At 35.7% G+C, this 17,565-nt stretch overlaps 1 long non-coding RNA gene across 1 annotated transcript in view; it reads right to left on the reverse strand.

Moving 5' to 3' along the window:
• Positions 1–345: 345 nt before the first annotated feature.
• Positions 346–17,565, reverse strand: part of LOC136709231 (uncharacterized) — a 75,573-nt gene continuing 58,353 nt past the window's right edge. The window contains exon 3 of the long non-coding RNA XR_010804466.1: positions 346–421. This is a non-coding gene — a long non-coding RNA (uncharacterized lncRNA). The remainder of the gene's footprint in view (positions 422–17,565) is intronic.

Raw genomic sequence — 17,565 nt, forward strand, 5'->3', positions numbered from 1 at the left:
CACTACTATTTAGGCCTATTTTTCTTTGGTCCCATAACAGAGATAAACTTTAATATGTTTGAAGTATTTTGTCTTTCTCAGTTGCATCCCCCACTGTTTAGTTTAAAACCTACCTAAAGTTTTTTAAACGAAAAGGTTTACAATTACAGGTTAGAAAACTGAATACACACAAATCATGGATCACTGAGATTTCTCATATTAAATAAGTCTTTATAAGGTCCATGCTGGAATCATGTAAAGAACTTTATGTCCAGAATTTAAGAGAGTTCAAACATATATGCTTCATAGATTTATTAGAAGCAACCATTCTTAAGAACTGATACAAATGAAAAAGCTTCAGTGATTACCTGGAATCCAGCTGCAGTATATAGCTATTTCACAGATTCAGGATCTACATGGATGATGTCACTGGTGAACAAGTCTGTGTGAGAGAGAGAGAGAAGAAACATGAGAGGAGGACAATTTGATTCACGACTGGAGTACATTGTTGCTGTTGTGTTTTTTTTTTCCTCTCTCTCTCTAGATCTAGACACTCACAGAGACTAAATCAGAGTTCAAGCATGCCAATCTCTTCTAGAGCTGGTTCTGTATGCTGATGTGATGAGGAGAAGTATCAGGGACTGGTTGTGTAACCTGCTCTCATCTTGTGAATACGCTGCAGGGCAGAGTAAAGAAGATACAGGGATAGAGGGATGAGGCAGAGTGGGGATCTGAGTGACTAAATCCTCTCCTTTAGGACCGCTGATCATTTCAGTCACAGTTGGAGGTCCACCCTCTCCAGTGTTATACCAAATTACGTGCACGCAAAGCAGCATCAAAGCACACATAAAAGCCCCGTAATGTGCTGTGACTCTGAGCCTTTCTCTCGCCTCGATGAGATTTAAATCGATTCTGAACACCCTCTCAGAAATGTCGGTTTAAGGACATTTTAGATAATTACACAGCTGTGGCTTAGCAATGAGAAATCTTTTTTCACCCCCTTGCCTTAAAAGGTTTTTGCCACCCATCTCGATGCTGCCACTGAACCATGTGAACACCACCCCTCTCATTTGGTTCACTTAAAATGGCCAAAAGAGTTGTTTTAGAGAGGACTGGTTTTATTTCTGCTGATAATGTTACTTTGCCATGTTGATGACATATTAAATAGCCTCTTAAAAAGTCCTTAACCACCTGTACAGTATAAGAAACATTATACGATGTAGAGGGTCATAAAAAGGATCTTAATACATAGCATCTTTGGTAGGGGAGATATGTATTCATAGGCTGGAGGTGATCCATACATAAATATATAAACCTTCTGTTCAACTCCTGTGTCACCTAAAACATAAGAATTTGCTTGTTTAATTCCATTATCAGAACAGGCAGGAAATTGCTGCCAATTCATTCCTAACTGGAATTGAAGCATTGCGGTGTGGTGAGTCATTCACCTGATGAAAGCCACATACTGGAAAGACTCTTCTGATTTGTTAAATTATTACATCACAAAGTCTGCTCCAGCACCTCCATTCTTGAGAAAGCCCACGAAAAACTCCATTACCATGGGACAATATTCAGCCACATAAATTTGCATGGGAAAATATAACCAGGTTATATTTACTGGTCAATTTACAGCTTGAGAGTCTTTTCAGAAACAGGAGCACACACTGCAGAAAAATGATCAAAATGGTCTATTTGGACTGGACTAAAATCATTGAGATACTCCGGTAATTAGTGCATGTGTACCCATTAAGCCCATGTGCCATTTATGCCCGCTTTCAGATTTAAAGTCCAATAGAAAATCAAAAGGGGAAAAAAAGGTTATTTTGCACTACCTATTATTTAACTAATCCAGCCATTTGTTAATTCATGTCATTTTTATTGAACACCAATAACATTTGCCAATGCTGAATTAGAACCACTTAAACACATGCTGTCTTAGGGGACCTGAAGGCCAGAGAGAAAAAATAAAATAAAAAAAATAAAAAACACACTGACACAATCAAATTTTTTCCTCATTTAAGTACATATACCTTATGTAAAATGAGAGATTTGCGTTTTGATTTTTGTTAATTAAGAAGTGGAAAGATGAGTTTTATGCACAAAGCTTATCTGAAGGTTAATACATTAGCATTACATTATTATTTAGAGGTACACTGACAAATACCAACGATGTACACGGGAGTTTTCTAATTCAGTTCATATTAGTCTACAAATAAGTACATATAAATTGTTTCAGACAGCTGAATATGTTTAAAACATTTGCTTTAAGGTGGGCTTAAATGGTACAACGCCAAAAAAAGCAGCCAACCCATGCTAACTTTCAATGGCAATAATCTTATTTCTGTATGTGGGAAGAATAATTATTAATATAATGCACTGTCCATATTATATTTAAGCTTCCTTCATGAATATATTTTATTTAGGAAGGAACACATTGTATTTTATCACGAGTAGTCATTATGAAATGATTTAAGCCCGGTACAGTCCATTAAATCCCACCTCTCAGTGAGGAGTTTCTTTAATTATATATTATATAATATATATAATTTTACCTTTCTGACCTCATTTACATCTATAATATATACATATATAATATACAAATATAAACATTATAAACTACACAACATGGACAACTAGTTCTATTGGCATCAGCTAATCTGCACCATTGGCTTACAATGAGAAAATACAATGGACAAAACTACAGAAGATTTAGACCTGGTATAAAAACAAACTGTCAAGCAATGAAGTGAGTTAAATAATAAAATAACTACCTGAAATTAAATTACAATTAATCCTTTATTCATGATCCATTTTGCAATAAATATCTGATTAAGTTTCTGCAATCATTTTCTGATGTTGAATGTCATTGGTTCAGGTGATGGAGAGCAAAAGTGTTAAAAAAGTAAATAAATAAATAAGCAAGTCATTTTTCCTATTTCAAATACCTAACATATTACAGAATAAATATGTTGCTATTTTCATTTGGAAACAATAAACGTTTTTAGTTTCTCAAATCACAGGCTTAAAGGAAATGTTTAAGATTTTGGGGAGCTGCAGTTCGGTTTATTTACGTTCAGAAACTCTCCATCTTAAGATGGGACGGTATGTTTGAGGAGGAAAGTGATGTTTGTATGTGGCTGAAGTTTAACTTGTTTGTAAGTTTATAATTCACTATTTGAATCACCACAGAAACTAATTACTTAAGTTGTTTAATTTTGTAGCACTTTAATAATTCGAAACAGTAAAAATAAGTCAATTTTATCCACCTATGGACGAGGAATAAAGAAATACCCTCATTTATTTAATTACTTTAAACATATATTTAAATGTATATTTCTGTCATGACCTGAAACAGAGGAATCCTAGTACATCTGTTCGAGCCTGTTTTTTTGTTTGTTTCTTTACTCATTTACTGACACTAGGGTTTTGTCAGCATATTAAACTGGTTTCCAGAATGCAAACATATTGGAAAGCTATCAAACGGTGAGGAAATGTTAATTTTATAGGAAGTGTATTTTTTTTTTTTTTTTTTTTTTGGGGGGATACTCTTTTTTAAATATAAGACACAGCTTCTTACATTCTGCATACAACAGCCAATCTACCTAGATTAATACATAAGGAAACAATACTTTCAAATTTTATGTAGTCCTACAAAATTATCAGAATGATTAACACCAACTAGACTGTAAAAAAAGTGTAAAATCTGACATCCTCACACATCTAAACACAATGAGCTTTAGTCACCTAATATGAATTTGGAAGATTGCTCTTTGTAGGTCTTACATGCACAGTCTAAATGTCTGTTGCATAGAGCTGTCACTCAAAATCATTAGCCAGTTATATCAGTCCTGAAAAAACACGAGAGGTTTGTGCCAGATCTGCTTGCAAATCTTAAAGCGCATAGAATTCCCAAAATTCACAGAGCACTGAGCTGGCTGAATGGTTTGCAAGTTATATATTTATATTTGGGATTAAGTTAATTGAGAGATTCTTTCTGGCTGTAAATCAGATTCCATTATGTTGCAGGTTTGCAGGAGTCAAGCCTAAAAGTAATATTTAACACAGTCCTTTACCAGAACATCAAGAGCAGAAAAGGACTGACGTATGTCAGTGTGAGGTATGTAGGACTTGCTGCGTTCTATATAAACATTATATTAAACAAGTTTAAACAAGCTTGCACATACTACTATACGTACTGCTAAATAAAGGTAAACTTTGTGAATTGGTTGTGATAACAGGACACAGACAAAAATTTGCTTTCTACTAAATTTTTTGAAATATACTTTGATGCTTTCATGCAGTAGCTTTGACAGATATAAACTAAAGATAAAGCAACCACTTTCTCCTCATTATAAATACACACAGAAGTTTGATAAGATTCTTTTTTTCCCCCCAGTCAAAACTCATCATTCAGAGTGAAATGTGTCCATTCTGTCAGGGTTAATACACATGAGGTGAAATGATCAAAGCAATTTGGCTCATTAATATTAAATGTTTTAATTGATCTGGAAATAATTAGGCAAGGCATCATATTCATCAGTGCAGTAAATTGTGTGTGAATAATTTGAATATATTTGAAATGTTAAAGCAATCAAGGTCAAGAGCCATACAGTGGCAAAAATGACAGCTAGGAACACACTTCAGAACCCAGCTTTAATCTGTGCAGAGTACAGTCTCCATCTAATGCATGTCTTTTACCACAGATGCCAGGTTTGAATGGTGCTAATAGTGTTCAAGTCATATCAGAACCTTGTAACCGTTTGAAAAGGCCAGCAGTCTTTGACATGTGTCTGAAAGTGTCTATTGCTGCACAATAAAATTTGTTTTGGTTACCTTTTGACAGCAATAAGCATAATGTAGTCTAAAAAGTACCTTTCTGGTAGAAGCACCTTTGTTCTGGAAGAAGGCAGTCCTGTGTCTATAAAAACTGCTGGATTCTATTACATTCACACTGACAACCTAATAACCCCAAGAAAAAAAGAACATAAGACAGGGCAGGCAAAGATTTGACAAACAGAAAGCTTGACTCTATTTTAAAGTGTAGCCATTTGTTCAATTAATAAAGGCAGTTTGCATAATTTACAGAAAAAAAAAAAAAGAAATTAGATGCTGCAATGTTTCCCATGCCCCTCTTCCCTAGGTAATGGAGTAATAGAACTCTATCCAGTATATTATTTGAATGAGTTGGTGTGTGACATGGTACTAACATTCAACATCTCTACTTGAATTTAGCAATAGCCTTGGGCTTTCATATAATCACAACACCAACCTAGTTCCAACACCTAGTGTGAAGGCTTCCTAGGAGAGTAGAGAATGTTGCTGCAGCAAATGGGGACAAAATCTCTACTCATACCATTTCTTTCAGAAGAAAGTGATTGAGCATACATTCTGGCCATATATAGCATAGATAGATATATTCACAGAAGGAGGTGAGGGAGAAGTTGAGTCTCATTAAAAATGAAAAGAATGGCACCAATGTGGTCAACATTCTCAATGCCCTTTCGGAACTGTTTTAAATAAGGAAATTTCCATAAGAGTCCTCCAGACTAGCATGTATATGCACTATACATGGTATCTCCTGAAAAATTGCATAGAGAGGATGAGAGCAATATTGTAAACAAATTCACTGAGTGTCTGATCTCAGAAATAAATGCAACATGATTGTACACATTTCGACAGCATTTTACAGCTTTGCAATGATAAAATGATGAATATAAAAGCCTATCCTCTCAGACAGCAACAGCGAGATTTTGCAGGTACGTATCTAGCACTGTGTGTTTGATATATGCCTTGCTGAAGCATTCTGGCATAACTCACAAATTCTGTCAAGCCTAGTAAGTACAAGTGTGAAGCATGGCAGGTGTAATAGATGAATAAATTGACTCTGATTGATTTATACCCACAGCAGAGGCAGTGGATCTGCATCAAGGTCATCAGCAGTGACTGGCGGCAGGACAGGGTAATGGATCCACACCACGACACCGCAAACACTGATCTCCTGCCACTTTCCTCCACTGCCTCATGTCACTGACAACAGCTTATAAGGTTTAGCTGCAATAACAGGTTTAAACCCTTTGCTGAGGGCCAATATAAATATATGATGTTGAAATAACACTCAACTTGAAGCTTCTAACAATGGTCAAAAATAAGTTAAACCTCATTTACTTAACAAATAACATATTAAAGTTAACGTTTAATAAGCATAATACAACACCATACCCTTACAGAAGATCCAAGAAATATCCCCTGGCACTACTTGGATCTTAAGAAGGAGAAAATGCAACCAACTTAAGGTATTGACACAAAGAAGAGCTGACTCAGCACTATGGGGCTAAAAGGATGTGTAGCTGTAAAAAGCCATTAATGAGAAAAGGAAATGGGGGGAAAACAGGCAAATTCTCAAATAAACCAAAGCAAGCGCTGGTTTCTCAAAAGAATTACATTCAAGATGGCTTGGATTGTGAGAAGCTAAAACAAAACTGGCATGTGGGAAAAGCATGAAGAAAAACGTCTGAAAAATCTGAAACAAAGCCCCGCTGAAACCAAATACGTTTTGCTGAGGGTCTGTGTTTGTCCCTCCTCTTTGGTTGCACTTTGCTATAACTTGGACCCTGATTGGTCTACACATTTGATTGACATGCCGTTGGAAAGCTGTGAGCCTAAGCTACATGGGGATCATGTTTTAATTGTTTTTTGTATTTGTTGTACTTTTTGTAAACCTTTTTGCCATTATTCATTATACAAGCATGAGGATTACTAATGTTAGAACGTTTTGATGGAAAGACTCAAATTTGATCTTGTTTTGAAGGAGACAAGTTAAGGTAAGCGCTGGCAGGTTTTGTTTGTGAGAGTCGCTCCTGGACTCTTCTGCATGACAGCAATTTGTTTTGTCATCAGACTCAAATGCAAAATATTTCCAACTTTTTTTTTAAGCTTCTCTGCTTAATTAGAGTGACCTTGTGTGGTCTAGGATATCTGTGAAACCTTCTGGACATCCGGTACCATGAACAGATTTTTGACAGATCGTTTTCAGATTTTTGGTCTCAACTTAGTACCAAAGTATCAGTTCTTGTGAAATCTCTAATACATATATACAGTTAATTAGTTTTCATTGGAAATCAAAGAAATAAATGTGCTCTGACATCTGCACTGTATCAGTTTGAGAACAGAACCTTTGTTCCTCACATTAAATACACCACGTACCATTGTAAAGCTCTTTAATCCGTTTAGTTTACCTTCATTTAATCAGCCACAAACTGTCCACTTTGCTCAGAGAGGCTTACTCAATAATCCAATACACGTATAAGTGATTATTCTTCTTAGAGCAAGAGACTACAACTACTACAGTGCTGAGTTCATCAGCTTCATAAATGATGCATTAGTTGGATGGCCGCTATAGTGATTCTTTAGTAAGACCATTTTAGTCCAGGCCACCGGCCTTCTCTCCAATCTCAAATCAGCCACTTTTAATTTTCCTGCTAATTAGCAGCCATCTGTGGGCCGTCACATGCAGGATGTATGGGTCTTGGGCTAATGGGGGAGAGGGAGTGAACCCTGCTAGGGACTGTGACAGGGTTAGCTACAGGCTAGCACCCCACATTTACTGACTCATTTAACTGATACAAAGACAGGACCCATGCTCCAGCATTTTGCCATGACCACTACAATAATCAAATAGTTACTACTGAGGCATTTTGTGTGTGGTTTCAATCAGATAAACAGTGGGCTTGCTGATCTGAAAACAATGATCCAATGATTAAGACAAGGCTGTTTTTAAAAAATATAAAACTAGTTTCAGTTTATATAATTTATCTACTTTAAACATGCAAGCAATGGCCATATTATGGACTACACAAATGTACCATATGTGCATTCTGAAAGGGTACAATTTAAATATTTTGACAGACTAGATTTCACAATAAAGAACTTATTTAAAAAAAATCAATACTTGGCCTTACTATATTTCATGACATAAATCCACCAAATTCTCACAGTAAAGTTATAAAACCTACTGTATGAGGCTAAAAACTGTTACTGCAACAAAAGGGAATAAACTACCCATATATATCCTTCATTATAGAAGAAATATTAGATGAATATGTGCCCACCTGCTTCTGACCACGAAGTATAATATTTGGACAGTGCATATTCAACTCATTATGGAAACGGAGACACACTACTATACCATTACCATATCAGTGTCACAGCTGTGCTAAGAATGATATGCCACATCTTCAGTGACTCTTTGGTGGTCCCTTTGATGGATGGGGTAAATGTGCAGCAACAGATGGGCAGCAGTAATTGTAAAATGTACACAGTATGGTTAAGAATGGCTATGAGCACAGGAACAAGGTAAGAGAACAAGGTATTGGTAACATCCAATATATTTGCACCTCAGTTTTTACCCATACTGAGCAAACAAAATTACCTCACAGGATTTTATCACTCGACCTGTAATAAAAATAGGTGCTATGCATACATTCATAAGATCAACCCACGCACAGTTCAGTGGATTCCAATGATTCCAAATATTCTGTACATAAACCAATAAACTGAAATATTAAATAAAGCCAATTAGTAAAAGTGTAATTATACACTGTCAATAAGCTACAAGTAAAGTATAAACCCAATCCCTTGTTTAGAACTAAATTTATTACTAAGGGTGAGAAAGCGACAATATGACAATCCCTAAAATATGGTCTGAAGACACGTCTGTTCTATAATCAGTGTAATTTTGTCCTTGATGTGTGCATTAGGCACAGTGCTGCAGACACATACAGTGCCTGCATAAATGGAGGCTAATTACACTTTGTATTACAGGCCAGATACTCTCCGCTTCTGCACTTAGAAACAGACAAAGGAGCAAAATAATATAAAAAGCTATTAGCGCATTTTTTTTTTTTAGGTCCCACTGCAATCAGGTGACAAAGAATGAGCTCTTTGTCAGAGCTGTAATAGTGAATAAAGCACCTAATATTGTTCAAATATATTTAGATAAACAACATCACATATGAGAGGGGAAAAAAAAAAAGAAGAAAAAGTGCATTTTATGTGGACCGAATAAAAAGTCAAAAGAGCTGCATAGTGGTGCAACAGTGCCACAGCTCTCGGTTCTTGGTTTGTGAGTTCAAACCCTGTCTGAGGTAATTGAGGCTTGTGGTGTGTTCTCTACCTGTCTGCATGGGATTTCTTCCAGGTGCTCTGGGTTTGTTCCTGCAGTCCAAAAATATATGTTAGTAAGTGGATTGGCTATTCAAAACTCATGTGTGGAAGTTTGAGAGTGACTGGGTGAGTGAGTGGCACCCTGTGATGGACTGGCATCACGTCAATGGTGGCTTCCTTACTGCTCTGCATCCACATAACTCTGAACAGGGCAAAACAGTTTAAGAAAATGAATGAATAAACAAATGGCCCACAAATTGAACTAGAATTTAAATGCACTCGGGTAAATATTAAATTCTCAAAAAACAGAAATGGAGAGATGGGAGAAAAAAGTGTCTTGACCAAAATCATCCTCATGTGGTGACTTTGAATAAAAAATTCATATTATACAAAAAAGGAGGAACTGCAAGCTGCTTTGAGCTTGAATGCAAAAAGAATGTTGAAATGTTTAGCCACACTCTTTTATTCTTACATCATCAAGTGAAAAAGAAAGTTAAACTGCAAAGTAGTTGATGTAACAGTGATCCAAACATTTTGCTTTCAGAAACAGCTTTCATGTTACAAAGTCGTCTACACACATACAGTAAATCCCATGCACATACATACAGTAAGTATTCTCAGTATACACACAGAAAACATTGTCTATAAAATATACATTAACAAAGCATTATTTTAGAATTTCACACACAGTAAGATGGTCAAAGTGGCTGAAATGCAATAGCATGAAATACTAGAGGTTTCTTCAGCTTCAGTGCAGCTATGGTGCAGGAAATTCTCTCCACACCTCTTGTATGCGCTTAAAACTATGTCACATCATTTGCAGAGTTTCCAGTTCATGCAAATGGCTTATTCATATTGACACTGCAGCTGCCCTTTGAATAAATGAAGAGACTCCTTCCATCCTACACGTTCAGAGACATTTACAGGCATGGAAAGGTCAAGGACACCATGTTTCATTCAAGTAAGAAAAAAACAGATGGTTGTGTTAATATATGATTGACTGCTCAGACCTTGAGAACACAACTATAAATAAAAACAAATGATAACGTAAATAAAACGATAATAAAAAAGTCACATTTCCATTGACTAAGGCACGACAGAGAAGCTGCATCAGGAAGCAGAAATTAAAAAAGCAGGCAAGTTAAACTTCAACCACAAACATGCTTTTTTGTCTTTACTGTCTCACTCAAACATACCACTCCACATTAAAAAACAATCAGAGGGGGGGGGGGGGTTGTTTTGCTGTCAGAACAAAAGTTCTCCAGGATCCTCTATGCTGCCTTTGAGAGCAGTGACTACTGTGACTACTGTTGCTGCAAGTCTAATGGCCTCAATAACAACTTAGCACAGACTGGACAGCATATAACCCCATTAATGGCTACTGATCTTTTTATTACATATATTCTTAATAAAGAATAACTTTGTAACGCACATTCTCTGCATGAGAAATTATGTAAAAATAAACATTGATCACCAGTGAGTTAAAATGAACTTGAACCTTTCTAAACTATTTACCAAAGCCTTGGATAGACTACATGAATATTTAAATTAGGGCAGATTATAAACAGACTGAGTATCTCACACTATTGTTTTTGCCGTTTATTTATGGAGACTGGAAAGGTGTCAGGCACACACTATATGCCTGGATATAATACACTACATGACCCCAAACTTGCAAACTAAACACACGACTCTTGTGTTCCCTAGGAGACAGATGACCATAGATGTAAACTCGCTGCAGTTATTGTTTGCACTGCTATTTGTGTAGATCCACAAAGAAAACAGAACACAAACATGTCTTTGGGTTTTGAATGAGAAAACATGGTCAGTGCAGACTTGAGCCCACGTTGTAACTTAAAAGGTTCAGAAATATTAGAGGTAGCAGTAGTGAGCATTACAGTTAAGGTGAAAGTTGGAATAAGTCTGTAATGGCTTGTTTGGTGGATCACATATTTCTCTTGTCTATAATACTAGTTATTTGGGGGCATATGAATCTACCACTATGCAATGTTTTTTAGTTTGCATGGAATTAAAACATGCTCTAACACAAGGCCAAACACGGCAAACAATACGGTAGCTATTTTGCATTGTGATGACTAAGTGGGCCTACACACTAGACAATGCGTAGAAGCATACACATGCAGTGCTTGTCCATTTAGAAGGCATGTACATGGCTGGAGCAAGGGTCGAGTTTGTATGAGAAACTGGAAGGAAATATGGACTCTCGAAAACCAGACAAATAAAAATGCACACACTGTTTTAGGCTGCAACACCACAAAGTGAATCATCTTTATATTCTGCCAATCTGGTGCCAATTTTGGACTTTCATACGTCGTCAGTCTGTGCACTGCCATTCTCATTTCTATTAGTTGACAAGCCACCATGGAGAGTCCATTGCGTCTGTTTTTGACGTGTGATGGAGAGTCTAACTGCAAACGGGGACGTTTGAAGTCTGTCAGAGCCAACGCAGAGTCCTAACTGAAATAGGTTTGAGAAATGCATTTCTGAACTGTTACACTACATGTTCAAACATTTGTGGTCATCTGCTCAGCCAACATTTCTTCTAAAATAAAAAAAGGTGTTAATAGGGATTTGTTCCCCCATTGTCTTAGATGTTCATGAAAGACTTTACATTAGTATTCTACATACTGTGGAATATTGCCAATGTATGTGCACAATACTGGGACATATGAGGATTTGATAGCCTTCAACCTAAAGAAAGTAAGCAAGGCAACTGAAGGTCATGTTCACTGCTGTTCACCAAGTGTGAAAAAAAGATGACTGGATTTCAGGAAGAAAAGGCTCACATCATTGGGTCAGGTTTTCAAACAGTTTTTAAGGAAGGCTTGTAGCATCAGGAAATATACCTTTCACCCAGAACCTGAGGAAAAAAAAGTCATGTCTGGAAGAAGGGTACAGAGCAACCAGGCCAAGAAAGTTTCTTTCCACAGGCAATTATTCTGTTGAACTCATCAGACTGATGGAATTTAAAGGGACAAATGACAGTACAGTATCATCTGTATTTGGTGTTAATTATTATTTGCTTTGCTATCTGTTGTATTCTGTATGTAATTTAACACTGTTTCCAAGGTACAACCATCTAGGTATTGTTTCTCACCACTGATGTGTTGAATGAGTAATGAAACAAAGCTGATATTGAGGAGAAACAGTAGAATGACATGTTTTGAAACTAGATTAAGTTATTCAATTTCCACTTGAATTCAGCCTTTGCTTGTATGGTATATTCAGAAAATGTAACTAACAATATCTGCTCCAACAATTCCATGTCTGCATTTAATATGGTGCTGTCAAAGCATCAATCCCTCATCAGACTCTCTTGCACAAAGGATTTTGACTGCAGGGGCAACAGGAACATGAGTTCAATACAGACGCCTGCTGATCACAATATGTAGTGTTTTCAGGACCCTTTTTATTGTGAAGTATTGAATTATGCAAGCATGCATGCATCATTTATGATCTAGGATTCCCAGTATGAAGCCATCAATAAAACACATCCAATAATCAGTTCCAATAAACCTGCCATAAACACTTGCCTCCAACATTATTTCCTAATCAGTCACACAGGCTGACAGCGGTTGAGGCACTATGAGCACTTGCGCTATACCAGGAATTCATGGATGCTGAACGGTCCCAATTTTAACCCTGAATGGGTCAAGTGATTAGGACCCTGTTCTACAAAGCTGCAGTTTCCTTTTCACATGGCTGCTGTTCTGCCCTTAATCAGACATTTGGAAACATGGCACCATGGACTTTCAGTCTTGCTGGGATTAAAATAGAGCTTTAGAAATGCTGAGGGTTATCCATGTCATCTGGACATGTTTGGTCTTCCTCCACAAATGTGTGGGCAGCCAGGAGAGGAAACCATGTGTTTCAATCATTTTTATCTCTCAAAAGATGTTTGCAGAGGGCTCAAAATACACTTATAGAACTTTAGAAAAGGGACAAAAAGTTTCCCCATGATCCTATATTACAAAAAAAAACTGCATAGTGAAAATCTGATGCACTGAATTATGTGAATTGTGTATTTTTCACATTAATAAAAATGTAGCCTGTGGCGACATGTGTAGAGAATTTAGATATATTTCCACTCAAGCAACAAAATATAAATCAAACCAACAAAATCCACTCATCTAACAAAATAATGACATACACCAAAGCACACTTAAAATAATTTGTTTTCGTATGGTTAATAAAGTTTAAAATAGATTTTTAAATGATTGAATAAATGAATGAATGATCAGAGAAAAACAACCTGGACACTAACATACTTAAGGCATTTTATTAAATATTTAATGGGAATCGCAAGTTGATGAATATATAGGAAATAATCCTTTTACAAGGATTCATTGATAAGTTGCATCTTTCGACACTTTTTAAAACAAAGCTATATGGATGTAAACTTGATTGTAGCTGTAGAAACATTTACTGTTCTCATTTTTGCTGTGTTTGTGTTGAATGAGCACATGTAGCACTGAGATCAAATGTTTACTGGGTAGGTGAAATGTTTAAAAATGTCAAGGCATGTGAGAGTACCTCAGAATTGGCTTCTTCAACAAGAAGCCAATTCATCATCATCATCTTCCATGGCTTCTTCAACAAGAAGAAGAGAGAGATGGCTATACATGTATTTTTATTACAATTTCATATTTATTAAAGTTTAAAATTTTCTTTGTAATTTTGATCTAGGGTTAATGGTTCATTTCTTTGCCCTACTTTGGAGCCAATTTTTCTTTTCTTATTTTTTTTTACACATTTACACTTTTACAGACACATCAAAGAAAAATATAGATGTAGCTGTGTTCAATCAGACATACCACATTATTAATTAAATTTACTTAATCTTTTGCTTTTGAAACTAGAATAACTACCTTTTCACATGGGTGATTTACATAATTGTGCCCCTTAAAGGCAACGTTCATAAGTGTTAGCAAAAAACACTTTATAACATCCAGATGTTTCCTCACCATGTTCTAGTCTTTTTACATACTCAAAGCCATGCTTGAAATGTGTTCAGTGTCAAAGAAGATCCAATGATCCAAGATCCAATGTCAAATGGCTAAAATAGCACAATGTATGTTACACTCTCTGGCAGTGAAATGGCATATGGAACATTTTAAACAGAGAGAACTACAATCATTAAAAAACATAAACCAAGATGAGGATGCAGCTCTATTCCTGCTCCATGGGTGGGTAATATTGGCTTATTTTTGTTGTTTCAGATTACTTAAGATGGAAATATCTCAAAATACGAGATGGCTAACTGCATAAAAGTAAATATACCAAAAGTACCACATAACTAAACAACTCAAAATACAAATACATTTGTGGTAGTTTAAACAGTGAGTAAAACGTAGACATGTTTAACTTGTACATGTACAAACTAAAACCTAACGTTCCAGTTTAAAAGACAGAGCTTCTGAATGTTAACAAACCAGAACCACCTGTCATTCCCTACAATATTAGACATTCTTTTTAGTAAAAAAAAAAAACAATATATTGCAAAACATCACTTTTTGAAAAAATCTCTAATATTCCATTTAACAATCCAAATTCATCCACTGTGAGAAACGTGGTAAAGTGAATCATTAAATAAATATTTATTTATTTATTTATTTATTTATTTATTTTGTTATAAAGGTGCACATTATTGCTGTCTCAGCAAAAACTTGTGTGGTTTCAGCAGAAGGAAAACCAGATCTATTCATCATGAAATCAGCACATTTTAAATCGGTGGTTGCCAACCAGTTGATCACAAACGAAAAGTGGATCTCCAAAACCATGCAAGTCGATTGCAATATATCAAGGCTACTTCTGTTATCGTGATTAAGTCATTCTGTATCCGCAGTGGTTTACTAGATAGTTGTGATATATAAAGCCGCGGTCAAATAGGGTTTGTGTCTGCAAATATGGACACAAATCAGATCCTGACCAATAGTGCTGCTGCTCTGTGTGCTCCAACATGGCGCCACTGCTGAAGATTTAAGCTTCAAAACAGGAGATGATATACAAATAATTCATGTAGATTACAAATTACAACACAAGCGAGAGTCACACTATACCCCAGTGTTCTGTTGAGCTGTGCTATCTTGTTGAAGTGTAGAACCACAGTGTACTTTTATATGTACAGGCTCAAAAATAAAACAGTTAGGAAAAAGTAGAATTTTAGGCTAATAGAAATATTGGACAATGCTCCCAAAAAAGTATAAGCAGGAGATATGCCCAGTTTAAATCCATGTATGAGGGCAACAATAAGATACATATAGGTAATTACAGTGATAATAAATTGTTTAATTTTACTGCACATTTAATTCAGCATGCAGAGTTCTGGAACGCTGAAGCGAATAACGGTAAGCTAACTGTATAATGCACAAGAGGAAAACACATTTACCATGAACACATGAAAACATTCAAATTTGTAGGTTTGAGTATGCAGAGAGCTGCTGTAAGATTGGTATCACAACTTCACAAATCAGAACAATTGTTTAGCACTTGCAGGGTGTATACAGCCTCAGGCACTAGAATTACTTTATTGGCCACTGTGCTTACACACAGAGGAATTTGTTCTCCACATTTAACCCAATCTATGCAGTGAAATACACATTTACACACACACACACACACACACACACGAATACTAGGGGGCAGTGAGCATGCCTAGAGTGGCGGGCAACCCTAGCCACGGTAACCAGGGAGCCATTGGAGGTTAGGTACCTCGCTCAAGGCCACTTCTGTCATGGTTTGCCGGCTGCCCAGTTCCTTAACCATCAGGCTATTTTATTGATAATGATATTATTAGCGATATGACAAAACACTGAAATATACTTTTATTAATTTCAAAACACACTATTGAAACACAATAACATGTTAATATTAATTAAATATCATGAAAAAAAATCATGTTTTATTTTATGTTATTGGAGGTTATGGGGACTTATACAGCTTTGTTTTTTTAAGTAGACTAAACCTGGCATTTATTCTGGTAGATCTTTTATTTGTTCATATTTCAAAAAGGTGATCTTATTTATAAAAATATTGGCAACAACTGTTGAAGGTATTAAATATAATTGAAAATGGATATAGGCAGTTTTGGTTTGATGAGAAAATTATACTTTCTGTGAGGGAGAAAAGGCAACATAAAAAGTATAATACAGTAGATTTATGAGTAATACAGAGATTATTGTCACTAACAATGATGCAACTAAGGATTTAAGAATGTCTGAAAGCTGCAAATCTCATCTCAAACTGATGTAGTTACACCGAGGACTTTTAGAGCAAGGCTTCAGAATAAATATGTAATACACAGCATACATGATTCCCTCTATATTACAGCCAACAGCCTAGAGAGAATGAGGGGGAGAGTGAGAGAGTGCGAGCAAACGTGACAACCACAATGTAGCACTTCTCTTTCACCTCATTGATTGACTGTGGTAATGGTGCCTATTGTACACACATGACAAATTAAAATGAAAGGAAAAATATTTGCTCCATTTTTTGTGCATCAAATCCTTGACCTCAAGTATTTGAATGAAAAATACTCAACTGTAACTGTAAATTATCCTGTTAGCATTAACATATATGCATTGAGTCTGATACGGGAATGTAAAATATTGAATTTGTTTCTTTGGGGCAATTGGTATATGTTTCTAATCCACTTAAGTGATATTATGCAAAGGAAACATGAACCGTTTCAGTCTCCGATTCAGCTGCAGGCATTCAACTGATTGACAAAAGTCATGTAAAATGAGAACACACTATCAGAGATTTAACTATTGTGCCTCGCCACATGTTAAGTCTGCAGACATTCTGTCAATAATTCCAATTTCATGAATTAATGGGGGATAAAAACACATCAAGCAGGCCTGGGCAAAATAAAACAAAACATTTATGATATGTCTTTTCTATACTGATCAATATCGATAATAATCAGGATATAAAATTTTGTAACAGCTGGAGTTTTATAATAAAATACATCTAAAAATTGTAGAGAACGCGTTTTAATATTTTATCATTATTTCAAATACACACATATTTATCACATAATATACATGGTCACCGCGACCCTGAAATGGAAAAGCAGAAAAGATGATGATGATCATGATGATATACATGGTTACTCAAATCCTCAAAAAATAATTTCCCTACACATATGTAAATTTATATTTTGATTGTTCTGCCCCGATCAAAATGGACATTTTAAAGTAAGAGATTACTATTGTATACTTTTTGTTGTATACTGTTACTGTCTATTTTTTATAAAACGTTTTAATCAATTTATATTTAATTTCTGAGGTTTTGTCTATTGACATTAAACAAAAACTACCATGGTATCCAATGACTGTACTTTCCACAGAAGTTGAATGCTCCACGTGACACTGCACATCCTGAAATGTGACTTATAGGCAA

Source organism: Hoplias malabaricus, chromosome 11 (genome assembly GCF_029633855.1).
Source record: "Hoplias malabaricus isolate fHopMal1 chromosome 11, fHopMal1.hap1, whole genome shotgun sequence".
Lineage (NCBI taxonomy): Eukaryota > Metazoa > Chordata > Actinopteri > Characiformes > Erythrinidae > Hoplias > Hoplias malabaricus.